The following is a 13,913-nucleotide window of genomic DNA, read 5'->3' on the forward strand; positions in this document are numbered from 1 at the left end:
GGTGACTGAGCACCTGTATTGCAGATGCTTTGTGTATGTGTGTTATTCATTTAAGCTCTCAGCAGCCCTGTGAGTCTGGTATTTTGGGCTATACCCATTTTGCAGACGGAGCCACAGAAGCGAAGTGACGGCCTGCTCACATAGCTGGTGAATGAGTACCTAGGTGGGTTCCAGGCGCAGTTCCACCACCACGACCTCTTTCCTGCTCCTGGGATGTCAGGGATCCTTGGGAAGGACTTCTGAGGAGGAGGAGCAGGCCCTGGATCCAAATCAGGAGAACTGTTGTTTTTTTTCTTTTCTTTTTTTTTTTTTTTTTTTTTTTTGAGAAAGTGTCTCACTGTGTCGCCAGGCCGGAGTGCAGTGGCTCGATCTAGGCTCACTGCGACCTCAGCTTCCTGGGTTCAAGCAATTCTCCCATCTCAGCCTCCAGAGAACTGTTCCCATTCTGGCTTTTGGCCGTTTCCCCACCTAAGGCTGTCTCTCTCTACTGAGGAGCATGGATGCTGCAGCAAGATTTGGACAGCACCGAGTTTTGTTGTTGTTGTTTTTGAGACAGAGTCTCCCTCTGTCCCCAGGCTGGAGTGCAGTTGTGTGATCTCAGCTCACTGCAACCTCCACCTCCAGGTTCAAGTGATTCTCCTGCCTCAGCCTCCCGAGTAACTGGGACTACAGGCGTGCACCACTATGTTTCGCTGTTTTTTTGTATTTTCAGTAGAGACAGGGTTTCACCGTGTTAGCCAGGTAGTCTCGATCTCCTGACCTCGTGATCTGCCCGCCTTGGCCTCCCAAAATGCTGGGAACACAGGTGTTAGCCATCACACCTGGCCCTATTTTTATTTTTTATTGTCATTCTTTAAGATGGGGTCTCACTCCGTTGGCTAGGTTGGTCTTCAACTCCTGACGTCAGGCTATCATCCCACCTCAGCCTTCCAAAGTGCTGGGATTACAGACACGAGCCACCGCATCCGGTCCATTCGACACTTTAATATGGCTCTGGACTCCACTTGAAAGTGAAACAGAACAGAGATATGGTTAAGGGCTACAGGCCCCCAAACAAGGATGCTAGCCGAGGCTTCATGGCTTATCAGCTGGGTAACTTTTGGAAAGTCACTTAATTTCTCTGAAAGTCATTTTCCCCATCCCTAAGTTAAGAACAATCATAGTGCTTACCTCAAGCTGTTCTTGTGAGGATTTAAAGAGCTAACAGATGGAGGGCACTCCCCATGCACCCACCCCCCCATATGAAGACCAGGGAACACTGGTTTTGGTGAGGTCAGTCCTCCCACCCTGCCTATCATTGTCTGGACCCAAGGTCAGTGCCTGATGCAAAGGCTGCTCCTTAACATCCATTTCTCTTTGGTCAGGGGAGAACCAAGCCCACCAACTCCTGCTTCCTGGGGTTGGAGGGAAAGGCAGGAAGAAAGGAGACCCAGATCATCCCAGCTCCAAAGCAGGATGGCTGTCACTTCCACCTGCCAACCCCTCCTGACCTAGAATGGCTCAGATTTTTTTTTTTTCTGCTCCAGATAGAGCTGAAAGAACACAAGATGCATCCTGAAGTTCTCACCTGAGCACATCACCGAGTCCTGTTTTGAACCTTCTCAGCTTAGCAGCAGCCTGCCTCACTTCTAAGTGGCTTATTTCACAGCTGCTGTCAGTTTCATGACTAAGACATCATTCATCCCTGCTGGGCTTTTTTGGTTTCAGTTCTCCTCTTCCCCAGATTCAGCACAGCAGAACATTCTGATTAGCCTTTTCTGTTCCTTATGTCAAATTCAATCCTGTCACTGCCTGGAAGCCAGTGCTGCTACTTATCCTTGGTGTGGGGCTATTTGGTTTTGAGCCTGTACCTTTGCAGGTCACTTGATGGGAGAAACAAGCATATCCAATCAGAGAGTGTTTCCTGACCAGCTAGAGCTGTTCGTGCATAAGATCAGGCTTGCATAGGCCCGTGCCCCAGGGTTTGAATCTCTGCTCCGGGTTGGGACCTTGACTCATGACGCCCAGCGCTTGTGACAGGCATGGAAATGTCTGGCTCCAGCCTCTCCTCCAGCTCCTTCTGCCCTCTGCCCCACCTCTGTTTCTTCCCTGGTGGGAGTGGGGATGTGGGTAGAAGGAAGGGCGGGAATGACTAGAGGAAGGGGTGCCTTCTCTAATTTGCACAAAGGTGCAGTGGGAGTGGGAATGATGTTGGCTCCTCTGGCCTCTGCTGGATCACCTGGGCGTGGGATCCCCTCCCTTCGGCCAGCAGGGTGGGGCTCAGCGGGCTCCCAGCCTGACCTGACTGGGCAGGAGAGTGGCTGGAGCCACCTCTTCACCAGCAGGGAGTGTCTCCACCTGCCCAGGTCCTTGGAGAGTGTCTTGGACAGCAGCCCCGGGGCGCCTGCCCGCCCATGCGTCTGCTGCTGTTGGTTCCTTTTGCAGAAGCTCAGCTGTCCGGACGTGGGGCCATGACATCCCTCCAGACTCGAACCAGCCTCCCCTCCCCAGGACTCTCCTCCTGCCTCAACGTCTCTCCATCTCCAATACATGTAATTCCACAGCTTGAGTGCACAGAACCAGGGTTCTACTGTCTGTTCCCCTGGGTCCCGTGGACTCTGCCTCTGCTGCCAGAGGGCGTTTATGAACACTTCCATGTGCCAGGCACTGCAGCAAGCCCTTTGGCGGATGATCTCTTTTAACCCTAACCCTACAGGGAGATGTGGCCGTGACCTCACTTTACAGAGGAGGAACCTAAGGAGTGCTCTGCGCTCCCCTGGCCCCATCCTCTGTCCAGCTCCTTCTACCCTCCAGCTCCCTCTGTTTCCTCCACGGTGGGAGCGGGAATGCAGGTAGAAGGAAGGGCAGGAAAGGTTTTGCTTGCCTGGTGTCCTTTGTTCTCTGGTGTGGCTTTGCTATGGCTGGAGATGTTTCAAGCTGGCTCGTTTCTGGCAGGGTGTTTTGGGGGTTCTTTGGTGCCCCCATTGCTGGGAGTAGCTCCTACTACAGGTCTCTTCCTGGGTGGTGTCTTCTCTGGTTTGCCCCTTGGGACAATACTCAAGGACCAGCTGACTGGGTTCCACTATCCACTCGCTCCCCAACCCCACTTCCAGCCTCTCTGCACTCACGCACCAAGACCCACTCTGCACAGCTCCAAGCCCTTTCCTTTCAGCCAGCTTTCAGCTGGGTCCGGAAAAGCCTACAGGCAGGCCCCGCCCTGACAAGACTTACTGCACAGCTGTGCCTCCTGATCCCAGCAAGGACCAGCTGGCCAGGCTGCAGGCTTCTCCAGGCACGGGCCTTCCCAGCCTCGGAGACCCCAGAGTCCAGCACACACAGGTGAAGCTCTGCAGATGGCCTCCTTGAAGCCCTCTCACTCAACCTGCAAGAGGGGAGGCACCCCATGCACCTCCTCCGTGGGAAAGCACCCCAACACCTGCTTCTAGAGAAAGCATCCTCCGGGCTGGGCGAGGTGGCTCACGCCTGTAATCCCAGCACTATGGGAGGCCGAGGTGGGCAGATCACTTGAGGTCAGGAGTTCGAGACCAGCTTGGCCAACACAGTGAAACCGTGTCTCTACTAAAAATACAAAAATTAGCCAGGTGTGGTGATGGGGGCCTGTAATCCCAGCTCCTAGGGAGGTTGAGGCAGGAGACTGGCTTGAACCCGGGAGGTGGAGGTTGCAGTGAGCCAGGATCGTGCCACCGCACTCCAGCCTGGGAGACAGAGTGAGACTCTATCTCAAAAAAAAAATAAATAAAAATAAATAAATAGAAAAGTAAACTGCAAAGTTAATGACCTTTCACTCCTAAACTCTTCAGCATGATTTCTGAAAACCAAGGACATTCTCTCCATAACCCCAGGACAACAGTCAAAGTCAGGAAGTGAATATTGATACATACCATAGCTTATCTACAGATTTCTTCCAACTTCCGTTTGTCTCACTAATGTCCTTTACAGCAAAAGAAAGAAAAGAAAATGCTAACAGCATCTGGGATCCCATCTAGGACACACTGTATTCCCTTGCCGTGTCTCTTTAGTTCTCATTTGATCTGGGGCAGTTTCTCTCTCTTGCATTTTTGAAGAGTATAGGGATTTTTTTTTTCTTTTTTTTGGTAGAATTACCCTCAGTGTGGTTTGTCTGATATTTCCTCGTGACTAAATTTTGGCAGGACTCCCATAGAAATGTTTGTGTTCTCGCCAGGGCAGCAGATCTGAGGAACCTGATGTCCATTATCCCATTACTGGTGAGATCAGGGCTGGGGCTGATCATTTTATTAGGGTGGTGTCTGCCAGGTTTCTGAGCTGTACAGTTACGCCTTTCCCTTTGAATTTTCTTTTTTCTTTTTTTGAGATGGAGTCTCACTCTGTTGCCCGGGCTGGAGTGCAATGGTGCCATCTTGGCTCACTGCAACCTCCGCCTCCTGGATTCAAGCGATTCTCCTGCCTCAGCCTTCCAAGTAGCCGGGACTACAGATGCATGCCACCATGCCCAGCTAACTTTTGTATTTGTAGTAGAGACAGGATTTCACCATGTTGGCCAGGCTGGTCTCAAACTCCTGACCTCAGGTGATCTACCCTTTTTAGTAGAAACAGGGTTTCTCCATGTTGGCCAGGTTGGCCTCGAACTCCCAACCTCAGGTGATCCGCCCGCCTCAGCCTCCCAAAGTGTTGGGATTACAGGCGTGAGCCACTGCGCCCAGCCCCCCGTATCTTTCATATATTCACTTACTTATTTGCCCAGTCCTCATTTTATAACTGGTAACCTATAACATTGTGAAAAGCAAACCTATTAAGAAGAATTCAATATTTGTTATTGGAAGTTTTTGTTTGTTTGTTTTGTATTTTGCCGGAGTGTGTGTAGTCCAAACAGCCAAAATATCACATTCGAGAGTTACTTGGAGCTGGGTGTGATGACACGCACCTGTAGTTCTAGCTACTTGGGAGGCTGAGGCAGGAGGATTGCTTGAGCCCAGGGGTTTGAGGCTGCAGTGAGCTGTGATCACACCACTGTGCTCCAGCCTGGATGACAGAGCGAGACCCTGTCTTTTATATAAAAAAGAAGTCGGGGCTGGACGTGGCAGCTCACACCCGTAATCCTAGCACTTTGGGAGCCCAAGGCGGGCAGATCACAAGGTCAAGAGATCAAGACCAGCCTGGCCAACATGGTGAAACACCATCTCTACTAAAAATATAAAAATTAGCTGGACATGGTGATGCGCACCTATAGTCCCAGCTACTCCGAAGGCTGAGGCAGGAGACTTTCTTGAATCTGGGAGGTGGAGGTTGCAGTGAGCTGAGATGGCACCATTGCACTCCAACCTGGCGACAGAGCGAAACTCCATTGCAAAAAAAATAAAATAAAATAAAATAAAAAGTCCCTTTTTGCCCCAGTGGTTTGTGATGCCTTTATTATACACTAAGTTTCCTTGTGTACTTGAGACTATTTCAGGACTCGCTATTCTAGTCCATTGGTCTGTCTATACATGCACAGACCACACACTGCTTTAACTAGAGTCTTCAGAGTCAGAGTCTTGAAGGGTCAGACCCTTCGAAGCTTTTTTTTCTTCAGAGTTTTCCTGCTATTCCTGCATGTTTGATTTTCCATGTGAACTTGGGTCAGCATTTTTACCCCAATAAAGAAGCTTAATGGTATTTTTACTGTGGTTGGGTCAAATTTTTAAACTCTATTAGGGAGAACTGACAATTTTATGACGTTGGGTTGTCCTATTCAAGGACGAGGGTTGTCTTCCATTTGTTCAAACCTATTTCTGAGTCTTTTAGTAGGTTATTTTAAAGCTATCCTAAATAGGCTTTGCACATTTCTTGTAAGTTTCTTTTTTTATCCTTTTGAATCTTTTTTGTTACTACTGTAACTGAGGTTTTTCTCTATCATTACATTCTCTCTGTCTCTCTCTCTGTCTCTCTCTCTGTCTCTCTCTCTCTCTTTTTAAAAAGAGTAGAGACAAGGTCGCACTCTTGCCCAGGCTGGTCTTGAACTCGCGGGCTGAATCAGTCCTCTCATGTTCTACCCACCTTGGCCTTGCAAAGTGTTGGGATCATACGTGTGAACCACTGCACCCTACAGGCTATTGTTTGAGTATATGGAGGACACTGATTTCCATATGTTAATTTTTTTTTTTTTTTTTTTTTAGACAGAGTCTCACCGTTACCCAGGCTGGAGTGCAGTGGCATGATCTCAGCTCACTGCAACCTCCACCTCCTGGGTTCAAGAGATTCTTGTGCCTCAGCCTCCTGAGTAGCTAGGATGCCTGTAGTGTGCCACCATGATCAAATAAGTTTTTGTGTGTTTAGTAGAGATGGGGTTTTGCCGTGTTGGTCAGGCTGGTCTTGAACTCCTGACCTCAAGTGATCCGCCCACCTCGGCCTCCCAAAGTGCTAGGATTGCAGGCATGAGCCACCAGGCCCAGTCTGATTTCCACATGTTAATTTTATACCTCACTAATTTTTTTTTTATTGTTTTGAGTAACTTTTATTATTAATTCTCTGGGGTTTTTCAAGTATACTGTCATATTACCTGAAAACAAAAAAGAGAGAGGCAATATGTACAATATATACACACATATATGTGCTTTATTTTAGATGTGCAAATCATCTCTGATGATACACGGGAAACTGACATAGTGTTTGGGAGGAAAGAATTGACTCACTGGGGCTGGGCTGGGAGGGAGACTCCTCTGAATCCTTTGGCACCTTTTCAGATTTATTCAGAGTACAGCTGTTGTCTCCTCAAACGATTATTTATTTATTTATTTTAAAAACAGTTATTTGTCCAGGCACGGTGGCTCACGCCTGTAATCCCAGCCCTTTGGGAGGTGGAGGAGGGCGGATCACGAGGTCAGGAGATTGAGACCATCCTGGCTGGCATGGTGAAACCCTGTTTCTACTAAAAAATACAAAAAATAGCTGGGTGTGGTGGCACGAGTCTGTAATCCCAGCTACTTGGGAGGCTGAGGCAGGAGAATCACTGGAACACAGGAGGCAGAGGTTGCAGTGAGCTGAGCTCGTACCACTGCACTCCAGCCCGGCGACAGAGTGAGGCTCTGTCTCAACAAACAAACAAGAAACAAAACACACCCTGTTATTTCGGAACAGTGAATTCACAACTTCTTCTAATTGCCTCTTCTGCTATTTTATTTTGGGGTCTTTAATAAATATGTCTTACGGCCAAATTTGTTTTGAAAGCAGCAGAATGGGTTGGAACATAAAGGATTGTGTGTGGTGATAATTCAGAACCCAGTTCCTGCAGCTCCTGTTTGGACTCTGCTGCCTCGAATGGCGAGCAGGTGGCTTAGGGCAATGATACTCAGCCTCACTCTCTGTTGCGATCTGTTGCCCCAGCGCGGAACCTGCCGGCCAGCCTCATATGCCCGCACCTCCTGTGCAATGGCCAGACCAGGCAAGCTGCAGATTCCAGGGCTTCCCACCCCACCCCTGCTCCAAGGCTTTGGCTCTGTCTCCCGTTCTCCTTCCTGCTTCTCCCCTCCAGGGCTGCACTGGAAGGACCTCAGTTCCAAAACTGCTTTCTGTTCACCTCAGGTTGACCATCCTGCCCTATCTCCTCCCCAGGGGGCTCAAGCCCCAGGCCCGTGCCTCAGCTGACCCCTGGCCAAACGCTAGCCACGCCTCCAGGCAGGGTATTGGAGTCCTCCCTGCACAGTCGAACGCATCCCCTCTCCACGTGGTTTCTCTTTTCCCCACTGCTTGCTTCAGCCTGATAAATAAGGAGGAAAAGGCTAGCTTGGGAGGCTGGGGTGCAAGTCCAGGTGGAAGCTGGCTTGGCCGGAACAGACGCTTCAGTGGGGCATGCCAAGGGCCATCGAGTCAAGATAGTTGAGGCTGGACATAAGTATAGGGCCAAGAAAAGGCAACCAGGCAGCCAGAGATGTCTCAGAGCCAGGGGCATGGTGAACAAGCAGGTAACGTGAGGGTGGGGCACGCTGGAGGACGCACACCGCCCTCGGGGGCTCTGGCTCTGCTCTTAGAGACACTCCTCCTGGCCTGGAGCTCCCAGCCAGACCACATCGGCTCTTGTCTCTAGTGGTTTCTACCTGTCCCTGCCCATCATGCATCTCTCCTCCCCTAGAATCAGCTCCTCATTCCCACTTGCGTAGCTCCAGCCATCGGAAAAGCAAGCACAGCCTGGTACTGAATTTCTACCCTGATTCGCTTTCCGCAGTTTAGAGGATGGGCATTTACCTGCCATGCTGTAGAAGGTGAGAAAGGCACCTCACCTCCGGAAAAGAAATAAACCAAGGTGAATAAAATTCATATTCACATGCTTTCTTGCTTTTATTTTCCTTTCATTTATTTATTTTGAGAGACAGGGTCTTGCTGTGTTGTCCAGGCTGGAGTGCAGGGCTGTAGTCATGGCTCACTGCAGCCTTGAACTCCTCCTGGGCTCCAGTGATCCTCCTGCTTCAGCCTCCAAAGTAGCTTGGACTACAGGTGTGCGCCACCATGCCCAGCTAATTTATATTTTTGTAGAGCTAGACCCTCACTATGTTGCCCAGGCTGATCTCAAATTCCTGGCCTCAAGCAATCCTCCTGCCTGGGACTCCAAAAGTGCTGTCACTAAAAGCATGAGCTACCATGCCTGGCCTTGGTTTTATTTTGAAGTCAATCAGGCAGCATTGAAAAAGCAGAGTCCTGGATGGCCGAGCCCAGTGACTCATGCCTGTAATCCCAGCACTTTGGGAGGCTGAGGCAGGCGGATCACCTGAGGTCCGGAGTTTGAGACCAGCCTGACCAACGTGGAGAAACCCTGTCTCTACTAAAAATACAAAAGTAGCCGGACTTGGTGACACATGCCTGTAATCCCAGCTACTTGGGAGGCCGAGGCAGGAGAATTGCTTGAACCCCGGAGGTGGAGGTTGCAGTGAGCCGAGATCGCGCCATTGCACTCTAGCCTGGGCAACAAGACAAAATTCTATCTCAAAACAAAAACAAAAACAAAAAGCTCCTGGAGAGACATATCAAAGGGCACACATCTAGCCCAGGCAAGTAAATTAGCCTTTAGTTGTTCTGTTCACCTGTGTACAAAGGCGTGAACATGTGTGTGTTTGTGTACATGTGTGTGTTGAACATGTATGTTTGTGTGTATGTGTGTGCGTGTGCATACATGCTTATGTGTTTTAAGGGGCTTATGACACCGCCCCACCCAGAGAGAAGCCTGCTCCCGCTTCTGTGATCCCCTCCTCAATTCTGGCTTGTAGTGGACAAAAAGCCCTGTGGTCATTCCGTCCGGGATTCAGAGCCCAGCCCCAGATCTAACCTCGCCTGCCGTTTTAGGCAAGTCTATGCCTTGTCTACGCTCTCACTTGGAAAACGGAGCATAATAACACCCATTTCTCTGGATTGTTAGAGCAAATGGAAGCAAGGCACTTAGCATCCTCTCCGGCCCATGGAAACAGTAAGCAGGAAGGATCATTAAGGCGTCTCTCAGCCCGGACAGTGTATTTGCGTATATGTCAAACACTCATTGGCCCCTGCAGAGACAAAGGGAAAGCTTCCCTTTCTCCCCGTGAAGGTTCGCTGAGAATCAACAGACAAAGGGAAGATTAACTGGAGAAAAGTCTAAATTGATTCCAACATGCAGAGCGTGAGGGAGTCACAGAACGCTTCCCCAGCAACCCGGTGGCTTTACAAGGGCACATGCCCTTCTTCATGGGGGAAGGAGAGATGAGGGACACGTGGCAATTTGAAGGACAGTCAATGGTTTTTTGTGGGAAATGAATGAGTCCAATGTTCAGATGATAATAAATAATTTCTTTGGAAATTGAACGGGAAAGAAAGCAGATAATGGTTTGGGATGAAGTATGTCTGGGCTCTAGGTGTGGTGTTTAATGTTCAATCTCATATCCTCTGGGATATGAGTTTTAACTTCTGGCTAATGATATTCCAGGGAAAGTAACTGTGTTCCTCTTTGGCAGGTCCAGTTTCTAGGTAGATAAAGAAACTCATCCTGCACTTTGGAAGAGACAGAGGATTCAGAGAAGGAGGCAGGGAGGCCAGAATGACCTCGAGGCTGCTTCATGTCAGAGAGCCATATTTTAGGGCAACGTTTTCTGAGCCAACAACCCCATCCATGTCAGTTGCTGTGCTGGTGCCAGGACAAGCAACATGAATAAGATATGTGATCCTGTCAAGGGTTTACAGCCCAGCCAAGGGAGGCAGGTGAGGTAGGTGCAAGACAGATCAGTAACGGTAACAATGCAACATGACGGTCAGGTGCAATGGCCCACTCCTCTAATCCTAGCACTTTGGCAGGCCGAGGTGGGCAGATCACTTGAGGTCAGGAGTTTGAGACCAGCCTGGCCAACATGGTGAAACCCTGCCTCTACTAAAAATACAACAATTAGCTGGATGTGGTGGTACGCACCTGTAATCCCAGCTACTTGGGAGGCTGAGTTACAAGAATCACTTGAAACTGGGAAGTGGAGGTTACAATGAGCTGAGATCATGCCACTGCCCTCTAGCCTGGGTGATAGAGTGAGACTCAGTCTCAGAACAAACAAACCAACCCATGGATTTGGTGCTTATTGGGCCAGCTTCTGCTCTTGGTGCTCTGTATGATTCAAATCATTTCATCCTCACAGTAACCCTCAAAAGCAGATTATCTCCACATTACAGATGAGGAAATCCAGGTCCCTCTGCCAGGGAGGACGAGGTCAGGGTGCTTCAGAGCCTACCCTTTGAACTGTCCCCTGCTGCTTCGCTCCCTGGAGCGAGGGGGCACAGTCCAGGGAATTCATCAAAGGGACTGTGCGAGGGTGCGGAGGTGCCCCTCAGACCCAGACCAGCCCCTCAAACCATGGTGGAGCTCTGTGTTCCTGCCTCGCAGATACTCCTGGTCACACTGTTGCTGGGGTCCGTGCCTGTCCCTTCCCATTAGGCTCATGCCCCCACTCCAGGCTGGTCTTTATCCTCCATGCCCCCAGATCCTGCCACCCCAGGGCCTGCCCCTAGGAAGTGCCCTGGAATGAATGGATGAGACAGGCTGAGTGTTGGGGGTGGGCTGGGTGGGGGTCCTGGACCAAGGCAGTGGGAGTAGAGGTGGAGGTCTGACCGGCTGTGGGTAAGTGGGGCAGAGTCTCAGATCACTTGCTGCCAGGTCTGGGCCTGGGTGACCCACGCATGGGTGGTGGCCCATGCACGTTGAGACAGGGGACTTAGGTAGAGGAGCAGGGCTGGGGCCTGTCAGGGCAGGACTCAGGGATCTGGGTTCAGGCGGAATCTGGTTTCGGGAGGTCCTAATTCCAGAGTCACTGGCTCAGCACAGTGGTTGAAGCCGTCGGGAGGGTGGCATTATCTAGAGAGTGTGCTCACCTTGAAGCAGGCTGAGTGAGACTCCAGAAAACACGAACGGTTAACCAGAAGGCCAGTCAGCTAGGATTCAGTATCAAGGACCTGAGAACCCCAAAGACCTAACCATTTAGGGGCAAGCAGCCTCTGCAGCTATCACTGTGCAATCAAAGGGATCAAACAAAGACCCCTGGGGGTTCAGGCAAGGTCAGCCTGCCATGTTCCACCTCTAACAGATTAATAGGCTAAAAATTCAGGTGCTTAAAATAACACTTTGCGTTAACCTGAACATTTCATCTTCCCCCAAGTGATTCAGCCTCCAAGAGTTAAAAATAATAAAGCTTCATTGTGCTGATATAGCTGAGGTTGTTCCAGTAGGTGTGACACCTGACACCCACACTGGACATGGCAGAGCTGAGTTTGCTCCTATTTTTCAGATGAGAAGACTGAGGTCCCAACAGGAAGGTTCTGGAACACAGACCTTCTGAGGTCTGGTGCAAAGCTGATTCCACAGCCCCAGGACGGGGTCACCTCATGGATCCATAGTCAGCCCACTGTGCGGATGGGGGCTTTGATCCCTGGAGGCAATGACCCAGGAAGTGGAAACATTCCAGCGCAGCTGGTTAGGCAAGGTTGGAAACGCATTTCCAACTGTTCCTGCCACAGAGGGGGCGCCAAGCAAATATTTATTTGCCAAGTGGACAAAAATTTCATCATCCTTGTTGCTCAGTGTTGCAAGTTCTCGACTCGAACACACAGGGTGGGTGGGGCAGGCCCTGGCAGAGGCCAGGACCCTGCAGCGAGTGGTTAATTATTCCAGGAGCTCAGGCTTGCAGGAAGCAGGGCTGAACTCGGGGAGGGTGTGTGTCTAGACCATTCCTAACAAATTCCTGCAAAAGTTTTTTGTTTTTGTTTTTGAGACAGAGTCCCACTCTGTCACCCAGGCTGGAGTGCAGTGGCGCAATCTCAGCTCACTGCAACCTCCCACTCCCTGGTTCAAGCGATTCTCTTGCCTCAGCCTCCTGCGTAGCTGGGATTACAGTTGACCGCTGCAATGCCTGGCTAATTTTTTGTATTTTTTGTAGAGACAGGGTTTCTCCACGTTGGCCAGGCTGGTCTCGAACTCCTGACCTCAGGTGATCCGTCTGCCTCAGCCTCCCAAAGTGCTGGGATTACAGGCGTGAGCCACCGCGCCCGGCTGCAAAGTTACACTGAAGCTCTGCGAGTCCTAGAATGGTGTGGCCAGATCTCCCACCTCTGAGCAGGTCAACTCAGAGCCTGTCCAGGCTCAAGGAAGACCTTCCTGGAGAAAAAAAACCTGGGTTGGGATCAGCCTCCGTCTTCTCACTGGAGATTGGACTGGGGTAGCGAAACAGCACCTAACCCAAACCCGCTGATTAAATGTCACGGCCCAGGTTTTCCCTGTGGAGCTGAGAAACATGTGGCCGTCTTCCCTGAGCTTCTCACATGTGCCTGTTCTCGCCTTGATCCTGGAATCTGGGAAATAACCGCAGGCAAGATCCACTGGACAAACTCCTCCCCTGAGAATTCTAACTCCAGTTAGGTTCCTCTAGCGCACGGCTGTGTGCCCTGAGGCAAGTCACTGAACCTCTCTGAGCTTGTTTTCTCCCTTGTAAAATGAGTCTGTTGTGAAATAGATCATTTCACAGTACCTCCTTCCCTCTGGAAATGTACTCTAAAGGATTACTTTCTCCTTCCTAGTTTGGAAGCTTTGAGAGGGCTGGAACATGGTTCTATCTGTCACTCTCCTTCAATGCCAGAAATACTGCTAAGTAAAACTCCTTTTTAAAACTTATGGAAAGAAACACTTGATGTTTACTCTGGCACCAAGCAAAACAGTTTCTACGGATTATTTCATGTAATCCTCATACTGGTAAGGAAGGTTTTTTTGTTTTTGTTTTTGTTTTGTTTTGAGATAGGATTTCACTTTGTCTCCTAGGCTGGAGTGCAGTGGCGTAATCACAGCTCACTGCAGCCTTGATGTCCTGGGCTCAAGCAATCCTCCCACCTCAGACTCCCAAGTAGCTGTGACTACAGGGGCACGCCACTCTGCCCAGCTCATCTTTTTAAAATTTTTGTATAGAGATGAAGTCTCAGTATGTTGTCCAGGCTGGTCTTGAACTCCTGAGTTCAAGTGATCCTCCTGCCTATGCCTCCCAAAGGTTGTAGGAGTGAGCCACTGTGCTGGCCAGGAAGGTACTATTATGCCCATTTTAAAGATGAAGAAACGGGGCTGGGCATGGTGTCCCAGCACTTAGGGAGACCAAGGAGGGTGGATCACGAGCTCAGGAGTTTGAGACCAGCCTGGCAAACATGGTGAAACCCCGTCTCTACTAAAAATACAAAAATTAACTGGGCACGGTGGCAGGCACCCATAATCCCAGCTACTCAGGAGGCTGAGGCAGGAGAATCGCTTGAACCCGGGAGGCAGAGGTTGCAGTGAGCCGAGATCGTGCCATTGCACTCCAGCCTGGGTGACAGAGCAAGACTCCATTTCTGGTGGGGAGGGGAAAGAAACGGAAGCTGCAGAGTCTTGGCAGCATGTCTGAGGTCAGGCAGCCTTGTGTAGAGAGAAAGAGAAAACTGGA

Source organism: Saimiri boliviensis, chromosome 21, assembly GCF_048565385.1.
Source record: "Saimiri boliviensis isolate mSaiBol1 chromosome 21, mSaiBol1.pri, whole genome shotgun sequence".
Classification (NCBI taxonomy): Eukaryota; Metazoa; Chordata; class Mammalia; order Primates; family Cebidae; genus Saimiri; species Saimiri boliviensis.